At 39.4% G+C, this 27,495-nt stretch overlaps 1 protein-coding gene across 1 annotated transcript in view; it reads right to left on the bottom strand.

Moving 5' to 3' along the window:
* Positions 1–27,495, bottom strand: part of LOC150091450 (exportin-4-like) — a 748,459-nt gene that overhangs the window by 389,941 nt on the left and 331,023 nt on the right. The window lies entirely within an intron of this gene.

The raw sequence follows: 27,495 nt of genomic DNA, 5'->3' as shown, positions 1-27,495 counted from the left end.
AACCAAACTAGGGTGTGTCTGCTGAGAGCGACGTCAGCTTTTAAAGAAGGATAAAAAGAGCATTATTATTCATGTGGGATATTAAACACATGAATTGATGATTTGTTAGATAAATACAGGAACAGACCAAAAAAATGCTGCATAATGATTGTCAAAAGTTCCCCCTCATTTACAAATATAATTCTGTTAATATTACAGAATTATCATATTTTCCACATAATAAGTCAGGTCAGAATGTATGTGTGCCTGCATTTCTGTCCAGAGGGGCTATATATATTAAGAGGGGCTATATGCTGAAAGCCTTGTGGATTAACTCGAGTTGAGAGACTATGCAAGGATTTTGGGGAGAAATTTTTATATGTATGGCCAATCCTAGCAAATAGATGAAACTTACACCAATGAGCCAAAACATTATGATCGCCTACCTAATATGATGCTGGTCCTCCATGTGCAGCCAAAACAGCTCGTACCCGGCAAGGCATGGACGCTACAAGATTTCTAAATGTGCCTTGTGGTATCTGGTACCAACAGGTAACCAGCAGATCCTTTAACTCCTGTAAAGTGCATCGTTGAGACACCACAGATCAGAGTTGCTTTTTTTGTTGTTGTTGATATGGGGGTCTGATGGCGCATAAGCTACTTTGGCTATAATGTGCCTATTCATTTATTATAAAAAGAAATGAGAAAGTTTCATAAATTCAGAATTGATTAAAAAGTCCAGTTTGCTTTAAGAAGTTGAAAAATTTGGAAATATCTGCATCATTTCCAATGAGATTCTCTAAAGTTATTGGTCTATGAAGATTAACCAGTGATAGCAGGGATGAAGTTCTGTCTTGTTCATAGTAAGGGCAGTCAATGAGAATGTGTTTAATACTCAGATTTATATCACAAAGTGGACACTGTGGCGGGTCGTTCCCTGTGAGTAAATAAAGGTGGGTCAGATAAGTATGACCTATTCTTACCCTTGAAAGGACTACTTCTTCTCGTCTTGATGTGCGGACACTGGAGCGCCAAATTTTTGGATCATGTTTAAATTGAAAGAGTTTATTATTAATTTGAGAGTGCCATATTGCTGTCCATTTTGACAGGCATGCAGCCTGAATGGTTAATGCATAGTCTGATGGCATAACAGAGATATTAGTTAAGTCTAAGATAGTTGGATTTTTTGCAGCTTTATCATCCAGTTCATTGCCCAAAATGCCAGAATGAGCTGGAATCCTGCAGAAGGTGACCAGTTGATGGCATTCTTCAATTTGCAGTAATATGCTTTTTATTTCATCTAGAACAGGGTATACTTTATCTAAGGAGTTACATAAAGCCAAGATTGAGCTGAGGGAATCAGTGTAAATAACAGATTTTAAAGCACAGTCAGAAGAGAGATTTTGTAAAGTTAGTTTGATTGCATATAATTCAGCTGAGAAGATACTGAATTCAGATGGCAAGGATGCTGAAATAACGGTATTTGGAAACACTGCAGCCGCTCCAACGTTTGAATTAGATTTAGAGCCGTCTGTATAAATTGGAGAAAAGTCAATGTATCTTTGAGTGTGAGCTTCGTGAAGTTGTTTGATATTTGTAAAATGTTCTTTCCCCATTGAGAGAGGTAAGTGTCACAAGTCGGTATAGCAGGTGGAACCCATGGTGGTTGAGAACAAGTTGTTACCTGTTGTATGGAATGGATGGAAACATGCCAAATTTGCATCAGTTCAAGAAGGTGAAGACCAGCTGGCTTTACTATGCTTGGTTTATTTCTGAAAAGGTTTTCTAATGGTGGATTGAACAGGTATGACTGAGTCGGATGCATGGCACAGCTTTGTATCTTGACAGCATACTTCAATAACAGTGTTTTCCTATGTAAAGTTAGTGGGGGTTCATGGGCATCAATGTAGAGACTATGTGCTGGTTGTTGTTATGTTGTTATTTGGTTTTTAGGAGCATTAGCAACTAAGGCCATATTGCTCCGGGGATATGCGGTGGTCATTCCCTGACCTTTCCACATCCTCCGTATTTGGTGGCTCACAGGCTCGAACCCCGGTCTAATCAAGAAGCATGTGCTACGCACTGCTGCTCCTGCCCACCTGGCTACGGAGGCGCCCACTATGTGCTGGTGATGTTCTGAAAGCACCGAGTGAAAGTCTCAAAGCACTGTGTTGAATTGGATCAAGCCAGCACGCAATGTACTCAATCTGGCTGAATCACAGATGGGAGCTCCATAATAAAGATGGGATCTGATTAATGCCCGATATAGACGAAGCAGAGATGTACGATCTGCGCCCCATGTTTGGGAGGATAAAGCTCTGAGTATATTTAACTTTTTTAGACAGGAAGTATGTACATTTTTAATGTGGTCTATAAAATTTAACTTGTTATTGAGGGTTAATCCTAGAAATCTGATGCTATTAGTGACCGGAATGGAGACATTATAAATTTGAAGTTCAGGATCCGAATGAAGTTTGTGCTGTCTACAAAAATGGATGGCAACTGTTTTCTGCTGCGAGAGTCGAGAGCCATTGAGGCTGGCCCACTGTTGTATTTTATTAAGTGATATCTGGAGCTGCCGTTCAATAGACCTCATGTTTTGGGAATGGCAGGAGATGGAAAGATCATCTGCATAAAGGTAGATCTCAACTGTATTTGGAAGCTGATTGGTGATGGAATCTATTCTAAGAGTAAACAAAGTGGCACTCAGTACTGATCCCTGTGGTACTCCTTCTTCCTGTATAAATGTTTTGAAGAGGGCATGTTGGTACTGAACTTGAAACGATCTAGTACGTAGGAAGTTCTGAACAAATATAGGAAAGTTGCCTCGCAGACCAAGAGAGCAAAGATCACTAAGGATGCCAGATAGTGTCAAAAGCCTTCTCGATATCTACTGAAACCATTACAAGATGTTCGTGTTTCACAATGGCGAATTCAGCCTTGACCATAAGATCTAAGCATGACCTATTTTTACGAAAGCCATATTGGCTATGGCTCATTATATGTTGTGACTCAATGATCCATACCAGTTTTCTGTGGACAATTTTTTAAAGGATTCTGCTCAGGCAGCTTGAGAGAGAGAGATCGGTCTATAGCTATAGGGGTTAGTTGGATCTTTCCCAGGTTTTAGGAATGACAAAACAGTGGAGTCATGCCAAGAAGCAGGAAAAACATTTTCTAAAAATATACGATTGTAAAAAACCAGAAGCAAGCATAAAGCTTTGTCATCGAGATGTTGTAGCATGACATAATAAATCCCATCTGGCCCGGCAGCACCATTGTGGGCTGTTCTAATGGCATGCAAAAGTTCAGAGTATTGCAGAGGTTTGTTATATGGAAGAGGATGGGCAGTTTGAAAGTTTATGGCATACTTTTCTCTACTGTTTTTAATTCGTTGGAATGATGTAGAATATGCTGATGCTGCTGATATTTCAGCAAAAGTATTGCCTAAAGCATTAGCAATATCTAAGGAACTGGATAGATCTTGCCCTTTCCATGAGAGGATTGGAGAATGTATGGTAGGAAACTTACCAGATAACTGTCTAATTTTTTTCCATATAATTTTTGGTTCAGTGTTTCTGTTAAAGGTCGATGCAAAACGGGTCCAGGATTTTTTCTTCGCTTGCCTTTGTGTAAAACATGCTTTTGCCTTTAGCTTCTTGTAATTAATGAGGTTGATTGTGGTTGGACATTGCCGAAATAAATTCCAGGATTTGAGTTTTGCTTTCTTTGCTTTTGTGCATTCATCATTCCACCAGTAATTATAATGCTTGCGACCAGTGGGATTTGATAATGGTATTGTGTCCTTGGCCACTTTTAGGAGATGTGATGTGATGTAATCTGTTACATTATCAATATTCTGGAGCTGGATTTTTTCCTCGTCAAGAGAGATTGATGATCGAAATTTTGCCCAGTTTGCACGAACAAATTTCCATTTCCTGCGGAGTTTGTTTGAAGGAGTTTGTGATATTAAAAAATTGCATATGATTGGAAGGTGGTCACTGCCCAGAGGATCATTTAAAACGTACCACTCTATGGTTGTAAAGAGTATTGGAGAACAGATTGAGAGATCTATTGCTGTGGTTTGTCCAGTTGGGAGTTGTATGTGAGTGTGCGCACCAGCATTGAGTAAGGTGAGGTTTTGTGACTCTAGAAAGCTTTCAAAGAGTCGACCACGTGTGTCTAGTTTAGGATCGCCCCATAAGGGGTGGTGCCCGATAAAATCCCCTAATATACAGAGAGGTGGAGGTATCTGTATGAAGAGATCTTCAAGATCTTTTAAACAGTAAGTATGGTTTTGTGGTAGGTATATTGAGACAAGTGTTATTGAAATATGGAGAGTTATATGAACAGCAACAGCTTCTATTTCAGTTTGAAGTGGAATATGTTTAGTTGGGATCTTTGAATTTATCAGGATTGCTACACCACCATGGGCAGCATTTGCTGTATTACGATCTCTTCGATAAAGACAATAGTTCTTTATTGAAGGAGAAATTTGCAAGGTTAGGTAAGTTTCCTGAAGACAAAGGGCTACTAGAGAATATCGGTTAATTAGATCATGGAATTGCAACGAAAGCCTCTGCAATTCCATTGTAAAATATAAGGCATTATTTCTGTTTAATTGATGGAGATGTATCTGACTGCTTTTTGAAGGTTACTGGCTATTGACGTTCTAATTTAGATTTATCTTTTATGGAGAAAACTGGCCGACCTGTGTCCATTTCTTCTTCTGCATGGATTTCTAGAAGGGGATCTTCCTGCATGGATGTGCCATCTGTGTCCATGGTTGTGTCCTGAAAATTTTTCACTACATTTACGTTTGAACTATGACTGGAGTAGGAGATGCCACTGGTTTTGTCAGAGGAGTATTATTTGCTTGGTCAGAGAACTTGGATTGTTGCTTAGAAAGAACATTTCTAGCCTAATCAGAAATTGATTTGTTAGTGGGAACTGTTACATCAGTGTAAGTGGAGACTGTCTGATATTTTTTTACAGCATTGGCATAGGTCATATTTTTGGTTATAGTAGGAGCAACTAATTTTCTCGCTTCTGGGTAACTTACTTTGTTCTAAACCTTGTATTTTACTATTTTTTTCTTGGTTTTCCACTTTTCACATGTCTTAGAATATGCAGGATGATCACCTTTGCAATTTGGGCAGGTCATTTTTGTAGCTGTACAGTTACTTTGTATGTGATCTAAGGATCCACAATTAGGGCAGACAGGAACTCCTCTGCATACAGTTTGTGATTGGCCATACTTTTGGCATTTGTAACACCTTAAAGGGTTTGGAATGTAAGGGCGGATGTGGCAAAGTAAATAACCTGCTTTTACAGAGGAGGGTAAGTTGGGTGTATTGAAGGTGAGAATAATATTTCTTGTAGGTGTAAGTTGGTTAACTTTTTTAACCATTATTCGTCTTGCTTCAATTATGTGTTGTCCCTGCAGCTCTTGGGTTATTTCTTCCTCGGTGACGTTCAATAAGTCCCAACTGGATATCACACCCTTAGATGAATTTAGGGTTGTGTGTGGAGATATTTTAACTGGAATGCTAGCAAAGCTTGTAAGTTGTAACAGCTTCTTGGAATGTCTGTGGTTGGTGGTTTCTACTAGTAAGTCTCCTGATTGCAGTCTCTTCACTGTCTTGGGAAATCCAGCAATACCCTCCAGTTGTTTTTGTATGACAAATGGAGACAATTTATTAATGGGCTGACTAGTAAGAGAGTGGATAATTAAGAAGGATGGGCAACGTTGCTCCATCCGATCAGTCTTTTGTCTCTTTGGATTATCGTTCTCAATATCCTGATGGTCTATAGAACGATATAAAAATAAGACTGCTAATAGAAACGTACAAAATTATAAATAACTTTAATCGCTTTTGATGAGCACTCTATAGATCGCAGAAAAATCACTTGACCTCGAATTCGCTTGGCACCCACGGCCATCAGAGTTGCTGTTCCAACACAAACCACAGATGCTCGATGGGATTGATGTCTGCGGAATTTGGAGGCCAGGGCAATACCTGAAAGTCTTCTTCACATTCCATGAACCAGTCTCGAACAATCTGGGCGGTGTGGCATGGCCCATTATCCAGCTGAAAGATGGCACCACCAGAGGGGAAGATCATTGCCATAAAAGGGTGTACCTGGTCAGCAATGATGTTTAGGCAGGTGGTAGACATCAGAGTGCCTGGCACATGGATCACAGGTCCCAGGGCAGCCCAGCAGAACATCACTCAAAGCATGACACCACCGCCACAACTGACTTGTTTTCATCCCGCGGTGCATCCAGGCGCCATCACTTCCCCAGTACACGATGCACACATACCCGACCTTCCACATGGTGCAACAGAAAACGTGATTCATCGGACCAGATGACCTTCTTCCAATCACTCAAGGAAGGTCCAGTTTCGATACTCGCATGCCCATTGTAGGCGCTGTCACTCATGGTTAGCATGGGCACTCGATGCAGCCTGCAGCTATGCAGCCCCATTTTCAGCAGGGTTCGATGTACTGTGTTGTGACACATTACTCTGTCACCAGCATTCCAATTACCGGGAGTTGTACCACAGTTGCCACATTCCATCCGAGAGAGCCTTTGCTCACCTCAAGCATCGATGAGGCGTGGTTGTCCAACACCTCGCCGGCGGTGCATGGTTTTTTCTCCTCAGACCACTTTTGATAGGTACTACGGCTAACCACAGCTGACCGTGAGCATCCCACCAGCCATGCCATTTTGGATATGCATAACCCAGTCGTTTGGCCATTACAATCTGGCCTTTGTCAAACTTGCTTAAATACACTGCTTTTCCAACCTGATTTGATTTGATTTGATTTTGATTTGATAGTTGTTGGCGCATCAGCTTCTGTGGCCATATTGCACCTCCCAAGGTTTTTGCAGTACTTTGATCCAAGCCCGAGGCGGGAATCGAACCCACGACCTTTGGGTTGCCGGGCAGGTACTTTACCCACTCGGCTAGCCCAGTCGACTGTTTTTTTTTCCAACCTGAAGAACAAGAGCAAGACTGATTAACCGAGCTCAGTACCAGGTGTTTTTTATACTATGTCCCGGCCTGTGCACGCGCTGTAGTTCACCTGAAGTTGCTTCGATTTGCATAACGACTCACTGATCATAATGTTTTGGCTCATCAGCATATTCTGTAGAGATGAATAAATTTGAACAAAGGTAATAAAACAGTCTTTGCCAATATTAACGAGGAGTACTTGGAGTTCAGAGAAACAGCTAGTGGGGGGCAGAACAAGAGTAATACAGATATGCACATATCTGATGATATGGGTCAAAGTTACTCTTGCACACATCTCAACGTGTGCAAGAATAACTTTGACCCATATCATCACAAATTCCAAGAAAATTTAGTCTTAACTTTGTCAAGGTCGTGTCAGGAGTATTGAAATAAAAATGGGTGAATTCAAACCCCTAGTTAGGAAAACTAATGCTGACATAATAGGGCTACGGATATGTGGCATTACTAAGTAATAGATGATGATGAGTTTCATTATGGTATATATGATGTATTTATAAATGAGTTTCATTATGGTATGTATAATATTATTATTATAATTAGCCATATGGTGCAAAAAAGCCTGAGGCTTTTGCTGCACTAGCCAAAAAAAAAAAAAATTTTTCTGAGTTACCCTGAGAGAGAGAGAGAGAGAGAACAGCAATCGGAAGGGAATCACCAAGAAAGAGAAGAATTATGATCTTCAGCTCAGGAACCTGGATGTGCCAAGCCCATACTAGTCAGATGTGAGCCTCTGGGGTTAATGTATTTAGAAAGGGTAGGAAAGATAGAATAGGCAGGGTTCACTTCTTATCAAGAGCAGTAGGAATGTGACAAAAGGTTCTACATTTTCATAAATTACACAGTTGCGCATATAAGTGAGTTAAGTTGGAAATAAATGTATAATGAAAGTTGGAATAATCTATACACCAGAAGATTGTGAAGATTATAGTGAGACTGTACATGCAGGTGCAATGGGTAAAAAATAGTGTTTCATTATCTGTGACTCCCACCATGCTGAAATTTTTTTTTTTTTAAATCAACTAGATTATTATTATCTGTATCAGCATCTTAGGAAAGGTTCTAGAGACAAGAGTATTCTAAACCTGATAACTGTCCACAAATTAGAAGTCTTCACAGGACTGACAGTGCAGAAACCATTAGCAGGAAGTGATCGCAGACGTCTAAGTTTGATGATGAGGAGAGAAGGTGCAGGGTGCAAGGTGCAGATGTTAAGGGCAAAGGATTGGGTTTTAATTTCAGGGAAGGAGGCTGTGACAGCTAAAGATGTTTCATGGTCTCTATTAACTGGGGGAAAAAGAATACGAAAGGTTAGATTATGGAATACGTTTAAAGCAATAATCACAGAAACCATGAATGCAGATATACCATTAAAAAAATAGCATGAGGAGAATGCTGAGATGAATGAATGAGCTAGCCAGAACAGAGTAGAAAAAGATGGCACAGGAATGGTACAGAGCAATGAAAAGAACTGAAGCCTATAACAGCTACAAGTTGATCTGTAATAGTACACAGAAAAGTTAGAATGGCAAAGGTTGATTACAAGAAATTGTTGGCTAAGTGAGCAAAGAATGGGAACAAGGAGTTTTCATATATGTGAATACAAAGAAAAGAAAAACTCAAAACAAACCCTGTGTTGCGAATGTGGGAAAATTTTGGATAACCAAACGGATGTTGCAGATGAGCTGAAGAGGTATTTCAATCAATATTTTTGGCACCTCCGTAGCCAAGTGGGCAGGAGCAGCAGTGCATAGCACACGCTTCTTGATTAGACCAGGGTTCGAGCCTGTGACCACCAAATATGGAGGATGCGGAAAGGTCAGGGAATGACCACCGCACATCCACGGAGCAATATCGCCTTAGTTGCTAATGCTCCTAAAAACCAAATAACAACAACAATCAATATTTACAGATGAAAGGTTCTTCATCTTTGTGGTGAGAAGAAACTATATAAGCGAAGCTGAGCAGCATGAAATCAGGTGATATTGTAATTACTATTTATTAAAAATAACTTTGGAGCCTAAAGGCAAGTGAAGCACCTGGAGTTGGTGGCACATACTTCTTAATTTTGAAGTGGTTTGGCAAAAGAATCCATTCCATTAAGATTAAATACTTAAAAGTGATTACAAGAGTAAATTGAGTTACTATGTGGCTGTCAATCTGACTTCAGTGAAAGGGAATATAACAGAGCCAAAAAGTGCAATACACAATTATCTAAGTAACATAATTCTGAAGGAAACATAACACTGTATGGATGGGGAAAATTGTTCAAGTAACTTGGTTACCTATTGAGAGTCACTCATGAGCTGTATGTAAAAAATACTTTTGACATTGTGAGACTGGAGATGCCAACAGAAAATTTGAACTGGACTGAAATGGAAAAGTACTGCAGCACAGGTCAGTTTCAAAGAATCTATGCTACTATGATTGTCATGCAAGTTCTGCTGACGTAGGACCCACGGGAGGGAAACATGATGGAGTACATGCAAGTGAAAGAACTGTTCAACAAGGACTTCTGATGGACAGTCTGGAAGCATATCAACCTAATAAGAAATCCTTATTGACAAAATCCATAAGGATAAAACAACTAACTTGCACTAAAGAACCTGCTAATTGGACAACTTGGCAATGAGAATCTGTAATATTTTCTGATGAATCCAAATTTAACCTCCAGCTAAATGCTACATTCAACACTGATCTAACAAATCTCAGCAACATAATGATACATAATGTGCATATTGTAATATTTTCTAAATTATTTTTGCTGGAAAACAATCCAGAAAAAAAAAAAAAAAGTCTGAAGGTATTCAAGCAGCTTTTTTTTTTTTTTTTTTTTTTAAATCTCTAGCTGTGGCTAGAGATTTTGGGCAGAATACATTTTATAAATGGTACTGCTAATGGAGGCTACTACAGTAAACCCCCACTATTCGTGGTATCGCGGTCGCTGATTTAATATAAAATGAAACCTAAAAAAATGTGAATTTTAAAGCGCTGTGAACATTTTCCACCATAAAAAACATGGGCGTGGCTAAAATGATCTTTCACGGTCAAAACAGCTCTCAGTGGGTGGGGGGGGTGAAAAATTGCGAGTGTGGATGTTTCTGGCTAATCCTTGTTCAGTACGTGTTATGCGCTTGTCATGGAAGGTTTTGTCATTTGCTTTTAATTTATATGCTTATAAATTGAACGAATTTATCAATTTATAAATTGATATGCTTACAAAAGTGATAAATCTACCGTTTTGCAGTGTAAAACAGACTTTTTTTGAGTGTGTTAACGGAAGAAAGTGACTTTATTGTGGACAAGTTCTTTCTAACCCGTACAAAAATATGGCTACGAATAACAAGGGAAATGTGAAAAGATCAAAGAAGGTGATGACATTAGCGAATAAAATTGAGTTATTCGAAAAATTTCTAATGGTGAAAGTGTCTCCTCAGTGGCAAAACATTATAAAATCAATGAGTCAACAGTACAATCAATCAAAAAATCGGAAGAAAAAATCCGCTGTAGTGTCCATGAAACATGCTAATTGCTTCAAAATTTGCTCTGTAACTCGTGATGTTAAATTATAAAAAATGGAAAAGGTTTTAAATCTGTGGATAGAAGACCGAACTCAAAATAAAATTCCATTAAGTTCACTCATCATTTGTGAAAAGGCAAAACTCCTTTATCAACACTTTAGTGAAACTGGTGATAGCACTGGCAGGATAAGTTTTTTAGCTAGCAAAGACGCTGGTTTGAAAGATTTGTTTGAAATTTCTAATAAATATTACATTTAATATTAAATTGTTTCTTATTTTCATTTCAATGCCATATGCTTGCATTTCACTATGTACTGTCTATGTACATAGTCATATTATGAAGATACGTATAATACATACATAGACAAAATTTTAGACTAGTTTTTCTTATATATTTCATACTTTGGAACGGAACCCCTTTATTACTATGGAAGCCATAACTCAGTATTCGCGTTTTCGGTATTCACGGCATTTCTCAGGAACGTAACCCCCTGCAAATAGCGGGGGTTTACTGTACACAAAAAATTTAAAGGACACTCTTCTGCCCATCATCAGACTGCTCTTTCTTCAAGGAACAGAAAATTGTGTTATCCAACATGGCTCTGCACCTTGGCCATACTGCAAGTAAGGTTAGTTGTTGTTGTTGTAATTGGGATTAATGGCATAATGGCTACTGAGGCCAAATTGTGTCTATTCAAAATTTATTAGCTTGTTTGTTTGTTTGTTATTTGGTTTTTAGGAGCATTAGCAACTAAGGCCATATTGCTCCGGGAATATGCGGTGGTCATTCCCTGACCTTTCCGCATCCTCCGTATTTGGTGGTGACGGGCTCGAACCCCCGGTCTAATCAAAAAGCGTGTGCTACACACTGCTGCTCCTTCCCACCTGGATACGGAGGTGCAATTTATTAGCATGACCATATTGTTATAGTTGCTAAATTATATGCTACTGTACACCAATACGTTAGAAATAGATTAAAAGGTGTTCTATATTTGCTTTGTTTCCTAAGTAGTGAGATAAATCATGTCAGGTGTTTAAAGTGGAAAGTGACTGAAAAATGTTTGACCGGATGGTTGAATGTAAAGGACAGTCAACCAAAAAATGACGGACTATAAGTTGATTGTGACAGGGTGAGCACAGGTGGGTTTTCTCCTAATAATAGGAAGAGATGAGTATGATGAGTGTGTCCAATTGTCAGTCTTGCCAATACCACTTCTTCTCATCTGTTTTGTTGAAAGCCAGAGAGCCACAGCTTTGGATCTTCTTTTATCTGGTGAAATTTATTGTTGGTGTTACCTTTCCAGATCTGTGACTATTTATCATACCATGCTTTGTGAACAATACACTTTTGGTCAGAGTAAGGAACCTTAGGATGTTGTAAGAGAGTGGGTTCAAGATGTTTAGCGATAAGGTCAGCACTTTCATTTCTCCGAATGCCAGGATCCAGCAAAAACTGATTGTACACGCTGCAAGAGAATAGCTGGGCTTGAATGTTTTCCAAAATAGGATGAGAAGATTAGAAATTCTTCCTTATGGCAGAGCTAATGCTCTGCCATAAGGAAGAATTTCTAATCTTCCTTATGGCAGAGAATGGCAAAAAGAAGAATTTCTAAAGTTGGAAATAGGGAGTCAGTGTAAATTATGGCAATTGAGATGGAAACTTCAATAATCTTACTAAGCGCTAAATTAGTGGTATATAATTCAGCTGTGAAGATGTTGCATGATAGGGGTAGTGTGGCTGAAATTGTACATGAAGGAAAAACTTCCGCAGCACCTACCATACTGTCAGTTTTGGAACCATCAGTATATATTTTACAGGCATTGGAGTTCATAGTAACATGAGCTAAGTGTAACTGTTTAATATTGTACGGAGGTATAGTACTCTTCCCCCACTGGAGAAAGTGTATATTGTGAGAGGCAGAAACATAGGTCCAAAGTGGTACAGGTGCAGTTGTGTCCTGAAAATTATCACTTAAATTGACATTCCAAGTCTGAGCAAGCTCTTTCATCCTGAGTGAGACAGGTCTATTTTCATTTGGCATACTCTCATAGAAGGAATCCCACTGAGTGTTATAAAGATACTCCCAACTGGGATGTGATGGAAGAGTCTGAATGTTAGCAGCAGTAGTGGAGCAGTAGTATTTTTCTAAGAAGGTGTAATGGAGGATCATGAACTTCAATACAAAGACTTTGGATCAGAGAAGTCCTGAAAGCTGTCAGCACAGTCCTCAGAGCACTGTGCTGAATCACATTTAGCCGTTTTAAAGTAGTGCTCTTGGCAGAGTCATATACTGGACAACCACAATCTAGCCATTGAATGGGTTAAAGTTCTATAAAGATGGAGTGAGTATACTGATCAGCTCCCCATGACATGGACAAGACTGATCGAAGTATATTCAGATGATTTAAACAAGTAGTTCTTAAATGGAAATTTAGCTTGGAAATTTAGTTTGCTATCAAATATCATTCCAAGGAATCTAACAATATTAACAAGCAGGACTGTAGTATTATTTGTAGTTCAGGATTCGGATGGAGAGCTCGTTGCTTGCAAAAATGAATGACAGTGCATTTCTTTTCTGACAGTCGGTAACTGTTCCATTAAGTCCAGGATTCTATTTTGGTTATGGCAAGTTGGACATGCCGTTCGATGGTAATCATACTTTGAGACTGACAGGAAATGGTAAGGTCATCTGCATACATATAAGTTTCAACAGTTTTTGGGATATCTCGATCATGCTGCTAACTCAGATTGCAAACAGTGTTGAACTATCAATCTCAGTGGGACTCCTTCCCGAATGTGAGATACAGAGAGTATATTTTTATATCGGACCTGAAAAAGAATGAAATTGCAGGAAATTTTTAATTATTTCCGGCAAATGGCCACTAAGCCACAGATGGTAAAATTCCATAATGATACCATGACTCCATATACTGTCAGATGCCTTTTCAAGATCTGAATTGACCATGACTAGATGTTGTTTCACGACAAAGGCATTGCAGACATAAGATTCAGCTTTGATAAGCATGTGTAACGTTGATCTATTCTTCAAAAAGCCATGCTGATGATCTGGAAGGAGATTCTGTGACTCCAGGATGTAAGTGAGCCTTGTGTGAACCTTTTAAAAATTGTACCATGCAGCTCGTAAGACATATTGGCCTATAATTTTCAACACAGGAAGGATTTTTTTTCCTGGTGTTGGTAAGGCAATAATGAAAGAATGCCACCAGGAAGAAGGATAGGCATTTTCAGAGAGAATCAGATGATAAATAATTAACAGGGTACTCAAGTTCTCTTCAAGTAAATGCTTCAGCATAACGTAATGAACTTCGTCTGGGCCTGTAGCACTATCGGAAGATCTATTTAATGATTCTTGAAGTTCTATCAATGTAAAGGGTTGGTTGTATGGATGAGCGGTGCATGACGAAGTTGATTTTATACCGCTGTGCACCTGCTTTGACATTCTGGAAGATGGACATATAGGAGGTAGAAGCAGAGATAGTAGCAAATGATAGTGCTAATGCTTTAGCAACTTCTTCAGCTCTATATAGGTCTTTTCCTTTCCAATGAAGTATTGAAAAGAGCTGTCGAATTAACTTTCCATTTAGTGCCTGTATTCTTTTCCAGATGATCCATGTGTCAGTGTCTTTGGTGATGGTTGAGGGTAAAGGAATCCACGAATCTCCCTTCATGGATCCCGCTTGTCTTGCTTTAAGTCTTTTATAAGCAATTAGGTTAATAGTCGTGAGATACTTCGAGAAATTATTCCAGGCACACTTTTTCTCTTGTTTGGCATTAAAGCAATCTATGTTCCACCAGTGATTTCAGTTATTGCGATATGTCTTGGATTTTGGAATGGGGGCATTAGCCACAGTCAGAATCTGATTGGTGATGTAAGTAGTTACATCATCAATAGGTTTCTGTTAAACATAAAGACTGTCTAAAAGTATTTGGGCAGAACAGTAATCCCAGTTTGCCTTTTTAAAATTCCAAGTGGATCACTGATCAGGATTTGGAGCTACCCCTGTTTGTAGTGAGCACATAATTGGGATGTGATCACTGCCAAAGGGAATAGTTAATACCGATCATGTCATGCCTGGAAAGATGGATGGTAAACAAATTAACAAGTCAATTGCAAAAGTAGATCCTGTAGGTAGGTGTAGGTAGGTAATAGATCCAGAGTTCAATAAATTAAGATCATTATTATTCATAAATTCCTCAATCAATTTGCCTCTTTTATCCATTGTAGCAGATCCCCACAATGGATGGTATCCATTAAAGTCACCAAAAAGACTAATTGAAGTTGGGAGTTGTGTAATCAGGTTGTCAAGTTCTGAATGCAGAAGTGGTAGGTGGAATATAAATGGAAAAAATGGTAACTGAAATACCAACTGCAATACAAACTGCCACAGTTTCTAGAGTGGTTCTCAATTGGATCGGCTTGGATGGAATATTAGAGTTAAGAATAGGTTGGTTGGATGTTGGATTTTTTTTGGCGCAAAAGCAACTTTGGCCATATTGCCTATCTATAGTATTATGTGACAATGACGTTTCTTAATTATAGTTTACATCTGGCTAAAATATCCTATTAGTTTTAAATAAGTAAATATATTTTCTACGTTGGAGTTATCGCCTAGGATTTATGATAAAGTCAGGGAATCCTGAATATTTATAGGCATATGGAAGGCTGATTGTCGTGCCATGTGGTATTGTGGACATTCTATAAGGAAATGTTTTACAGTGAGTTGACAAGAGCCGTGAAGACATTCTGGAGGATTTGCTTTCATGAGTAAGTACAAGAGTTGTGAGATGTGTATGTCCAATGCGCAGTCTGATTAAAATGACTTCTTTGTGCCAATTCTTACGAAGATTCTTACGAATTCCACGGCTGAAGTTCATGTTTTATTTGAAACATGTTTATTGTTTGGTTCATTTTGCCACATTTGTGACAATAGCTACTCCGCCATGAACAAGAGAGTCTGAACTGCTATCTCATCTGTACATCACCTAATTCGAGAATTTTGGTGAAACCTGGAGCAACAAAAACGTTTCCTGTATGCATATACCAATGGGATTAAGCTAGTAAATCCCTTAAGTCACCAAAATGACTGCTTAGTCCTCTGAAGTTCCATTATATGATGTTATGCATCATTTAGATTTAGTTGAGGATGATTTATCCAACTGCTTTTTGTGTGCAGGGTGTTTTTTCCAGTCTTTTTTTGGGAATGCGGATCGTCCAGTATCCATAGTTTCATTGGCATGTGGATTTGGGCAGAATAGTAATTCCAGTTTGCCTTTTTAAAATTCCAAGTATGGGTTCCTCATGATGTGAATGTACATCCACTTCCATACTGTTTGTGGGTGATTCGGTTTTCTTAGAGTCTTTAGCAGTTTTCAATTTTTCGGTGACATTCGAGAGCACTGGAGTATCAGTTAGGATACTAATTGGAGTGTTGGTGGCTTTGCTGGTTTTAGTTTTGGAAGTATCTTTACCAAACAGATGTATCAATACCACCCACCTCACTAGCTAACTGGGTTAAAGCAACTTTATGAACCGTTGGAAGCAGTTGAAAGAAAGCTTTGGGTGCAAGATACATAAGATCAACTGGGCATGGTCAACTAATTTCTTTGTCTGCGTGCTTCAGGATATGAGACTATGTTCAATTTTTGTACTTTTGGATTTTTTTTCCAGTTTTCCACATTTCACAAGATTTAGAGAAGACAGGATGGCTTCCTTTGCAGTTGGGGCAGATGGGAATTGAAGCTGAACAATCTGTGTGTATGTTCCTTTGAACCACAAATAGGACAGATGGCATGACCTCGGCATGCCTGCTGAGAACAGCCATGTTTCTGGAATTAAAAACAACGAGGATTTGGAATGTGGGGCTGAATTCGACAGTTTAAATAGCCAGCTTACTACAGATGGCAAATCAGGAGTGCTGAAAGTTAAAATGATGGAGCGAGTTGGCAGAGATTCCCATCTTTTTTAATCCTTATTCATCTCACACTGATTACCTTTTGATTCCTAAGTTCTTGAACTAATTCATCCTCAGACACTCTAAGAAGGTCCCATTCTGTGATGATACCCTTCGATGAATTTAATGTATTGTGGGGAGTACCAGATAATGGCAATCCATCAAATGTCATTGTCTTTAATAGCCACTCAGAATGTTTGGAGGTGGCTGTTTCAACCAGGAGGTCTCCTGATTGTAGTCTCTTCACCATTTTTGGTAACCCAACAATAGATTCCAGATGTTTCTGAATCATAAATTGGAATAACTTGCCCACAGACTGGGTGGACAGAGAGTGAATAACCATAAAGTTAGGTATGTCAGGACACTGGGGATCTTTTGATCCTGGGAGTTTATCTTTACCACCTAGGTTACCGGTCCCACCACAGAGGGGCAGGAGCAGTGCCACGAGGTGACCAAGTGGCTGTTAGTTGTGTTAGTGATACAAGAAAAAGAAACAGAAAGATGTCTTTCCTTTCTGGGCCTTTGCATACTTCCTGTAGAGTGAAAGAGCTACTGCAATAGAAAATTAGGAAAATGGAATTCACAGCAAAACAGAATCTGAAATGGCAAAAGCTCTTTGGAAAGTTTGCTTTGATAAATGCAATGAGATCACTTGGCACCCGGGGCCATAAGGTTAGTTCAGCATTACATTATCATTTAATACAATTTATGGTATGCTAATTTTAACTTGTTTCAAACACTGTTTTTTTTTTTTTTTTAGGTGAAGAACCTCACAAAAGACTGCAGTATCTGATCCTTATCATGGCTAGGAAATAGTCCTGAGCAGCAATGATATCAAGAATCTAATACACACTCCATGCAAGACAGGTGCAAGGCAGCAATTTAAGCTCATAGTGGGCCAACAATTACTAATAGTTACAGAAGACCTAATGTTATCACAACTATATTTGTTTGCCACTGGTATTTTTTTTTCCATCTTGTAATGTTAGTTACAAACACTGATCACAATGACAGGGCATTCATATGGCCTGTAGAGTATATCTGTGATTACTTATAAATAAAGTAAAAAGTAAAGTGCAGCCATTATCAACCCACTGCAGGATGGAAGCCTCCTCAACAATTCATGCCGAGGAAAATGGACCATAATCTGCCACGCTGGTCCAGTGCGGGTTGGCAGATCAACCGTATTCAGCAGTCAGGGGCTTGAACCCCGGTCTACTCAAAGAGCGTGTGCTACTGTACTCACGCTCCTGCCCACTCGGCTACGGAGGCCTATTTTTAGGCATGATTATTTATAAATAATCATGCCTAAATAGTTGTTACTTTAATTGACTTTCTTAACAATAAAATATTTTAAAATATATTAAAATTATAACCAATTTAAAGCTATAGGGGCAATTATTTCAATTGTAATGCTTGTTTTGGTAGAAAATTTATATTGATGCAATTTATTAACCGCATTGTACATATCAACACAGAAGATTCTTTCTTCTATATTCATAAAATATTTTGGTATCATTAAATTTGTAATATCTAAAGTATAAATAAAATTAACAAAAAAAAAGTAGGATCAGTATTAGTAGTGGCAAATGATGCGAGGCAGCAAGCTTATAAAATATTGGACAAAAAAAAAAAAAAAAATTCCACATTCCTGACCATCATTTGTATAGTTCTTCCTTAAATTTATTCAGACTACCCACTTCCACAACAAAGGATGGGCGTCTGTTGTGACAATCAACCATTGCTGACAGAAAGCAAACTTCCACACATCTATCCTGCAACCATCCTTCTTCAATTTGAATTTATGTGTATGTAGTATGGGCAAGAGGAAGAATGCCATTAGCACTGAGCTTGCTCAATCCATCAAAAGCCTTGAACACCACAATCAGATCTCTTCACAGGTACCAAGTCTCAAGATGCTGCAATTTTCAGAACTGAAGCTTTTCTTGGTAAGATCACCATTTTGTTCTCTTCACCAATCTCATTGCCCTTCTCCGCACACATTCCAGCAGATTTACATCCTTCCTAAAATTAGGATTACAAACCAGTAAGCAATTCTCAAGATTCAGGCGACCACTGCTTTGTATAATGGGATAATCACCTGCTTAACCCTGTTAGCAATGTTCCTATGTATCACTGACAAAACCCAATGAGCTGTCATGGCAGTCTAATGTACTGCTCAGAAAATTTTGCATCTGAATACACATTTACCCGAAAGCATTTTCATTTTCCACTAACCTGAGTTAGTGAATCCCAGATTAACATGTCACATAGTTGGTACGTTAATCTGGGATTACTGCTACTCATATGCTGCATCTTGCATTTGCCAATGCTAAACTTCAACTGCCATTTCTCAGCCTATCTGCTTAATTTTTGAAGATCTTGTTCTTGTTGTTATTTGGTTTTTAGGAGCATTAGCAACTAAGACCATATTGCTCCAGGGATATGCGGTGGTCATTCCCTGACCTTTCCGCATCCTCCGTATTTGGTGGTCACGGGATCAAACCACGGTCTAATCATGAAGTGTGTGCTACGCACCACTGCTCCTGCCCACCTGGCTATGGAGGCGCCTTGAAGATCTTGTTGCAGTAACTTATCTTGATTACTATAACTGAAGACCATAGCAAACTTTGTATCATATCAAAACTTACACATTAGCATTAATAGAGGCATATGGAAGAAAGCACGCTTATGCAGCACCACTCAAAAAAAAAAAAAAAAAAACACTCCCATTTCACCCCTCCATTTGATCATTTGTCCAGCTGAGCCTTAAATTTATTTAGGCTATCAACTTCCACAACAAAAGATGGAAGTCTGTTCCAGCAATCAACTGTCTGCTGGCTAAAGGCAAATTTCCAGACATCTATTCTACAACTGTCTTTCCTCAATTGAATCTGTGCCCCTTCAGGTTCTTAATCTGAGCAATAGGAAGAATCCTAACAGCATTCAGCTTGCTCAACCCATTCAAGGCTTTATACACCTCAATCAGATCACCTTACAGGTGCTGCCATTTACAGAACTTAAGCCTTTCTTCATAAGAGCACCCCTTTGTTCCCCTCACCAATCTTGTTGCCCCCTCTTTGTACTTGTTCTAGCAACTCCACATCTTTCCTCCAGACCTGTACACAGTACTCTAGGTGTGGCCTGACCAATCCCTTGTACAACAGAATAATCATCTCCCTGTCCCTGCTAGCAAAATTCCTATATATCATTGACAAGACTCCATGACCTGCACTGGCAGCCCCCATCTGAATTGCTCAGCAAACTTCATATTTGACTGCACAATTACCCCCAGGTCTTTTTCACTTTCCACTTCCCAGAGTGTAGTACCAACCACCAACCAGTTGGTACGTTTCTCTTCGGTTATTGCTACCCATATGCAGTACTTTGCATTTGTCAAGGATAAACTTCAGTTGCCACTTCTTGGCCCATTTGCCCAACTTATCTAGACCCAGATAGAGTAGCATACTGTCTTTACTGTCATTAACAACCCTGCCAACCTTTGTATCATCTGCAAACTTGGACATTAATCCTGATATACCTTCATCAAGGGCTTAGAGGGGAACAGGTATTCTGTGTGTTATCAGACACTCAGTCTAAAACACTGATGGATCCAGTATATTTCAATTACAGAAGATTCAGGAGAATTCCGGTTGGCTTGCCTCCCTAAAATCCACTCATGCACACCTCTATGGTAAGCTCTGTTACGTCACTTAGGTGGCAACAAACGTGTAGAATGGTTCTCTTCAAGATGCCTGATCAGCGTGAAGAGGAAAAGACCAAACCCTCCAAAATATGACAGCACGAAGAAAAAAATGGCCCTCAGTCCCCAGCTGCTTTCACTCCCCCTCTTATGGCAGCGAGAAGATCAGAGTGGAAGCAGAGGGTGCTAAGAATCTCTGGGTATGACCAGGCTGCCATGCACAGAAACTGAACTTGGCCTGTTACAACGTAAGATCGCTCATCGGTGAAGACAGGATATTACAGCTGGAAAAGGAACAAGAAAATGTAAATTGGGATTTCATCGGTTTGGCTAAAACAAGAATAAGATATGAATCACTTATAATTTTATCAAGTGGAAATATGCTGTACACCAATTGAAACATTGAAAGGAGTGAAGATGGAGTTGGGTTCCTGGTCCATAAAGATTTAAAAAACAACATTTTGGAATTCAAAAGTACATCAACAAGGGGTGTCAAGAATAATACTCAAGATTTCTAAGAGGTACAAGCTAAAGGTTATAATGATTTATGCACCAACATCGAGCCATGATGATGAAGAGTTTGAAGAAATGTACACCGAAATTGAGTCTTCTAGATGAGCAGAAAACTCACTATACTATTATTATGGGAGACTTCAATGCTAAGGTTGGAAAAAGACAAAACAGCACAGAAAGCGGAACTATAGGAAATTTTGGAATTGGTTGATTGATTGATTTGGTAGTTGTTGGCGCATCGGCTTCTGTGGCCATATTGCACCTCCCAAGGTTTTTACAGTACTTTGATCCAAGCCCGAGGCGGGAATCGAACCCGCGACCTTGGGGTTGCCGGGCAGGTACTTTACCCACTCGGCTAGCCCGGTCGGCTTTGGAATTGGTGAAAGAAATGAAAGAGGTGAGAGACTTGTGGAATTTGCAGAATCTCAAGGAATGTCAGTAATGAAAACTTTTTTTTCAAGAAAAGGGTGAACAGAAAGTGGACATGGAAGAGTCCAAATGGATTAACAACTAATGAAATCGACTTCATCCTCACTAACAGAAGATATATCGTGAATGTTGTTACCATCCTGAATAAGGTAAATGTTGGAAGTGATCAGAGAATGGTAAGATGCACACTTGATATAGATGTAGGAAAGGAAAACACTGACTCAAGTAAATAATACAAAGGTCTTTGAGATAACAGAAGAGGAGAAAGAGCAGTATGTACTGGAACTTAAGAACAAGTTTGAGCTTCTGCAGACTGTTCAGGACCAAGATATTGACGAGGAATACTACAACTTTCTGAAAGTGATAAAGCCCAAGAAACTTATAGGGAAAAAGAAATCCAAAGAAGAAAAAATTAGTCAAGAAACACTTGTTATGATGAACCGAAGGCGACAAATGAAGGGCAAGATAAACACTGACAAGGAGAAAATTGAGTATACTGAGTTATGCAAAGCCATTAGAAAGAGGCTCAGAGAGGACATAAGAAGATGTAACACAAGAAAAAGTAGAACAAGCATTAAGGGAAAACAAAGGACTTAAATCAGCAGCCATGAGCAGTAATACAGAAAGACAAATGATACTGAAACTGAAGAATAGCGATGGTGTACTTATAAATAGCAGAGAAAGCATAATTCAAATAGCAGAAGACTACTATAGAAAAATATACACGTAGAGAGGGAATGATGCCAGCAGTGGGGAAGATGGATCGCAAATTAGCAACACATACGACACAGCTGATATTCTTCCTGATGAGGTACAACAGGCGTTGAAGAAAATGAAGAATCAGAAAGCTCCGAGAGAAGATGAAGTTACTGTACAGTTGTTAAAATTGGGAGGAAGAGACATAACACAAAAACTTGCAAGGCTCTTCACAAAGTGCATTAGAAAAGGTGTGACGCCTAAGCAGTGGAATAATGCAATCATAGTTTTGCTGCATAAGAAAGGAGATAAATCAGAAATTGGAAATTATAGACCAATTAGCATGTTATCCCACATCTACAAGTTGTTCACAAGGGTCATTACTAACAGATTAGAAAGAATACTTGATGAGAATCAACCGAAAGAGCAAGCTGGCTTTAGGATAGGATTCTCAACTATGGATCACCCTCACATAATATCACAGCTAATGGAGAAAGCAAATGAATATAAAACACCATTATGCCTGGCATTTGTGGATTATGAAAAGGCATTTGACTCCATACAGCATAAGGCAATGTTTCGGGCACTGGAAAGACAAGGCATAGATACCCCATATATTATGATTTTGAAGAAAATATATGAGAACTCTACCTCCTTTATTAGACTAGACAAAGACAGTAGCAAATTTAAAATTGAGAAAGGAGTTCGACAAAGAGACAATATCTCCGAAGCTGTTTACTGCTGCCCTTGAAGAAGCTTTCAGAAGATTAGACTGGTCGTAGAAAGGAGTCAATGTGAATTTGAGAGTACCTAAACCGTTTACGATTTCCAGATGACATAGTGGTCATAAGCCACGATCCCAAAGAATTAGAGGAAAATCTTAATCAGTTATGCAGAGTTAGTAAGGTTGGTTGGTTGGTTGGTTGGATTGGATATTTTACTGGCGCATCAGCTTCTATGGCTATAATGCGCCAAACTTATGATTTATGGCTTATTCAATGATGTCTTTTGTTATGATTTTTATATCAAATTATAGTAGTTTATGCATTTCAGAAACTGGAAGACTTAGGATATATTAGATTTATCTGACAATATTGTTCATAATGAAAATGTGTCCGTTCCTTTTAAGGATTTAAAGGTAATCTGACGTTCTTGTGTAAAGTTAGGGCAGTCAAGTAGAATATGTTAGACTGTTTCCACTGTGTGACAGTCAGAGCACTAAGGTGTTGATTCGGCTCGGAGCAGACAGGAGTGGGTAACATTGGTGTGTCCTATTCTTAATCTGCTAAGTATAACTTCTTCTTGTCTGTTGGTTCTTGTACTGGTTTTCCATTGTTTTAACAAAGGTTTTATCTGTAATAATTTGTTACCAGCCTGTTCCTGCCATTTTTGTTGCCACTGTTTTTCGCCACTATTTCGAATTGTAGTTTTATAGTCCAGGTATGGTATTTTTATGGTATTGTTGACTGAGCTTTCTGCTTGTTTTGCTGCTTGGTCTGTCTGTTCATTGCCATCTATTCCTACATATCCGGGAACTCAGCAGAAACTTATGTTTTGCTAGTTTTGATAGTGTGTTATGTATTTTACATACCGTCGGATGGGTATTTATGGTGTTATCCTTTAAGGCTTGCAGAGCATTGAACGAAACTGTAAATATTATACTGTTGCCGATGTTGTTTAGCCATATATGGTTCATGGCTAGTTGTATAGCCTCCAGTTCTGTCGTATAAATGCTGCACTCAGTTGGAAGTAGTTTTGAAGTGATGGTATTTGGGAATTTGGCTGCAATTCCTACTTTGGTTTCTGTTTTGGAACCATTTATGTATATCAGGGTAGAATTACAATGTTGGTCTCTGTAGGCTACGTGCAATTGTTGGAAAGATTGTGTAGGTAGGGAATCCTTGTTCAATCTATGCATATGGAGATCACATATTGTTTGAATGGTATCCCAAGGTGGTTATGGAATTTTAGGAGAAATTGTTATCTGATTGAGATTTAAATTATGTTGCTGGATTAGTCTCTTAAATATATGCGTGCTGGTTTGTTAGCATTTGGATGTGCTCTATATAAGTTTCCCAAACTTGGTTCGTGTAGGAGTGTCCATGTCGGGTGGTCAGGTATTGATTTTATCTTTGCAGCGTAGTATAACAGCAAGTTTTGTCTCTGGAGTTGTAGTGGTGGTTCATGAGCCTCTGCACATAGACTGTGGACTGGTGAGAGTGCGATATGCTCCTAATGCTGTTCGTAAAGCACTGTGGTGCACTGGATCAAGCCACCTCAGGGCACTCGGTTTGGCTGAGTTATACACGGGGGCTCCATAGTCTAGTCGAGATCTTATGAGGGCTCTGTATAATTGCAACAGAGTAACTCTATCTGCACCCCAGGTCGTTGTGGACAAGACTCTCAAAATGTTTAGTTTCTCGAGGCAGTTTGTTCTTAGTTGTTTTATATGTTCCAAAAAATTAGTTTTTTTGGAACATATAAAAGTGCAAGAAATTTTATGGTTGGCTTGATTGGGATTATCTGTCCATTAAGTTTTAATTCCGGATCTAAATGAAGGTTTCTTTTTCTACAGAAGTGCACGCCTATAGTTTGTGTGGATATCGTGAAACCATTTTCCTGAGCCCAGTTGCTGACCTTGTTTATTGCACCTTGTAACTGACATTCTATTGTTCAATGTTTTGGGATTGGAAAGAGATACTGAAATCATCTACGTAAAGAGCTGCATTTATGGAGGATGGTATCTGTTGGGTTATAGAGTTTATTTTTATTGCAAACAAGGTGGTACTGAGGACTGATCCCTGTGGTACTCCTTCTTCTTGTAGGAAGGCCTTTGAGCTTGTAGCTTGTATTCGTACTTGGAAAGTTCGATGCTGTAAAAAAGTTCTGGATGAAAACAGGGAGATGTCCTCTTAGCTTTAAGTTATATATGTCCCGAAGAATGCCATAACGACAGGCTGTATCGTATGCCTTTTCAATATCGAAGCATATCATGACTAAATGTTGTTTTCTAATGAAAGCATTTCGTATGTTGTTTTCTATTTTAATCAGGAGGTCCAAGGTTGATCTATGTTTCCTGAAGCTTGTTTGTTTGTTTGTTTGTTTTGGTTTTATTGGCGCATTAGCTACTAAGGCTATAATGCGCCAAGACCATGTCATTAATAAAAATTTAAACTTTCAGTGACCTAACTAGTTAGGTCACCATGTCAAAATAAATAATAACAAAAGTATAAAAGATAAATCAATAGAAAAGAACAATAAAATGTAAATTTTATATGGCAGTAAAAATGTTTATTGATTTTAAAAAGCTAAAAACAGCAGACACATGGTCATTGTCAGATAAAATCTGACTGAGTGTATAAGGCTCAGCCAGATGACTAAAAACGGTAAAGTATAAATCACGTTCGTGTCTAAAACGTGGACATACGGTTAAAATGTGATGAATAGATAAAATGGTGTCGCATTGCTCGCACATAGGACAGTCATCTGCCCTCAGCAGAAAAGAATGTGTAAGATGACTGTGTCCTATGCGGAGACGAGCTAGAACAACTTCCTGCTTACGATTCCTGCGCAGACAAGACTGCCACGGTTCAATTACAGGCTTTATACGATATAATTTATTCGCAGTCTGTCTATTCCACGAGTCCTGCCATTGGGAGTGTATGTTTTGATGTATGATTTGCCTGTAGTCTGTATAAGGGACTAACAGGCAACGGTTATTATTGGGAATTGCTGATTTGGCTGCGGCGTCAGCCAAAACTTTTCCCCTAATCCCAATGTGGCTCGGAATCCAGCAGAAGCGGATGTCATATTCACGATCATGGAGAACGTGAATCTTCTGCTGAATGCTAGACAGAACTGGATGGGGATTATACCTCACAGATATTACAGCCTGTAACATGCTAAGAGAGTCGGAATATAAAATGAACCGTTGGTATTGGCATTTACTAATATGATCCAAGGCTAACTCTACAGCGCGCAGCTCTGCAGTAAATATGCTGCATTCAGAGGGAATCTGCTCTGATATAGTGCTGTCTGTAAAGACAGCAGCAGAGCCCACATATGATTCCGACTTCGAGCCGTCTGTGTAGACTGGCGCGAAGTCGGAATATTCAGTTCGGTGTGCTGAATGAAGCTGCAGGTAGACGCATGATGGAGTGTCCGACTTTCCCCAGTTTCTAAGCGACAAGTCGCATGCCGGGACACGAGCATGCCAGGGTGGAAAGGGTTGCTTGGATGTTTGGGCAACCTTGTCTACCTTGATATTGAGTTCGTTGAGTAGCTCTTGGACACGAATACCAAAAGGACGATTGGCAGTCTTACGGGTGTTGTACAAGTTTTCCCATCGTGGCTCAAAAACGAAGGGCCACGTAGGATGGTCTGGCAGGGATTTCAGTTTTAAAGCGTACTTTAAAGACAACTGCTTACGTCGAAACGATAACGGTGGTTCGTTTGCTTCGACGTATAAACTCTGGACAGGAGATGTTCGAAATGCTCCAGTAGCAATACGTATAGCCTGATGATGGACAGGATCCAGCCATCGGAGTACACTGTCTCTGGCTGAAGAATATACTTGGGACCCATAATCTAATTTGGATCGCACAAGTGCACTGTAAAGCCGTAAAAGGGTGCATCGGTCTGCACCCCAGGATAAGGAGGACAGCGAGCGGAGCATAAAGGGCTCTTGTGCACTTTGTGCGGAGTTGGCGAATGTGATCCAGAAAGGTCAATTTTTTATCGAATATGAGTCCCAAGAATTTTGTGTTCGCTGCTACTGGAATAGCATTTTGTCCGAGCCTTAATTCAGGTTCAGGATGAAGATTACGCTTGCGACAAAAGTGTACGCAAACGGTCTTCTCCGGCGAGAACCTGAAGCCATTAGCAAGTGCCCAGGAATTCAGACTATTGATGGCTTTCTGCAGTTGTCTTTCAATAACCCTCATGTTGCATGACTGGCAAAAAATGCTAAAGTCGTCAACATAGAGGGCACTGTTTACAGTTGGAGGAAGTTATTCTGTGATGGAATTTATTTTGATGGCAAAAAGCATGACACTTAATACTGATCCTTGTGGTACTCCCTCCTCTTGGTTAAAGGAGCGAGAGAGTGAGGATCCCACACGAACTTGGAACGATCGTTTGGCGAGAAAGTTTTGAATAAAAAAGGGGAGATGCCCTCTAAGGCCTAGGTTATGTAAATCTTTTAAAATGCCAAATCTCCAAGTTGTGTCATACGCTTTTTCCAAGTCAAAGAACACCGACACCAAGTGTTCCCGTTTTAGGAAAGCATCCCGGATGGATGCTTCCATTCTAATAAGATGGTCCAAAGTGGACCGGTTCCTTCGGAAGCCGCACTGGATGTTGGAGAGAAGGTCGTTTGATTCAAGATACCAAATTAAACGAGAATTAACCATTCTCTCCAGGAGTTTGCACAGACAGCTAGTCAGAGCAATAGGACGATAATTGGTGGTGACTTTTGGATCCTTTCCTGGCTTAGGAAAGGCAAGAACGATAGCCTTTCGCCAGGAGTCCGGAAACTGCCCTTCAGTAAAGATTCTGTTATACAGAAGGAGCAGACAATCCATAGATTTTGATGAAAGATGTTTAATCATTTCATAATGGATGCCATCTGGTCCAACGGCAC

This window comes from Mastigoproctus giganteus, chromosome 1 (genome assembly GCF_048544385.1).
Source record: "Mastigoproctus giganteus isolate SK-2022 chromosome 1, ASM4854438v1, whole genome shotgun sequence".
NCBI lineage: Eukaryota > Metazoa > Arthropoda > Arachnida > Uropygi > Thelyphonidae > Mastigoproctus > Mastigoproctus giganteus.
Note: the sequence above shows the minus strand (reverse complement) of the source record. Positions and strands in the feature narration are given on the sequence as shown.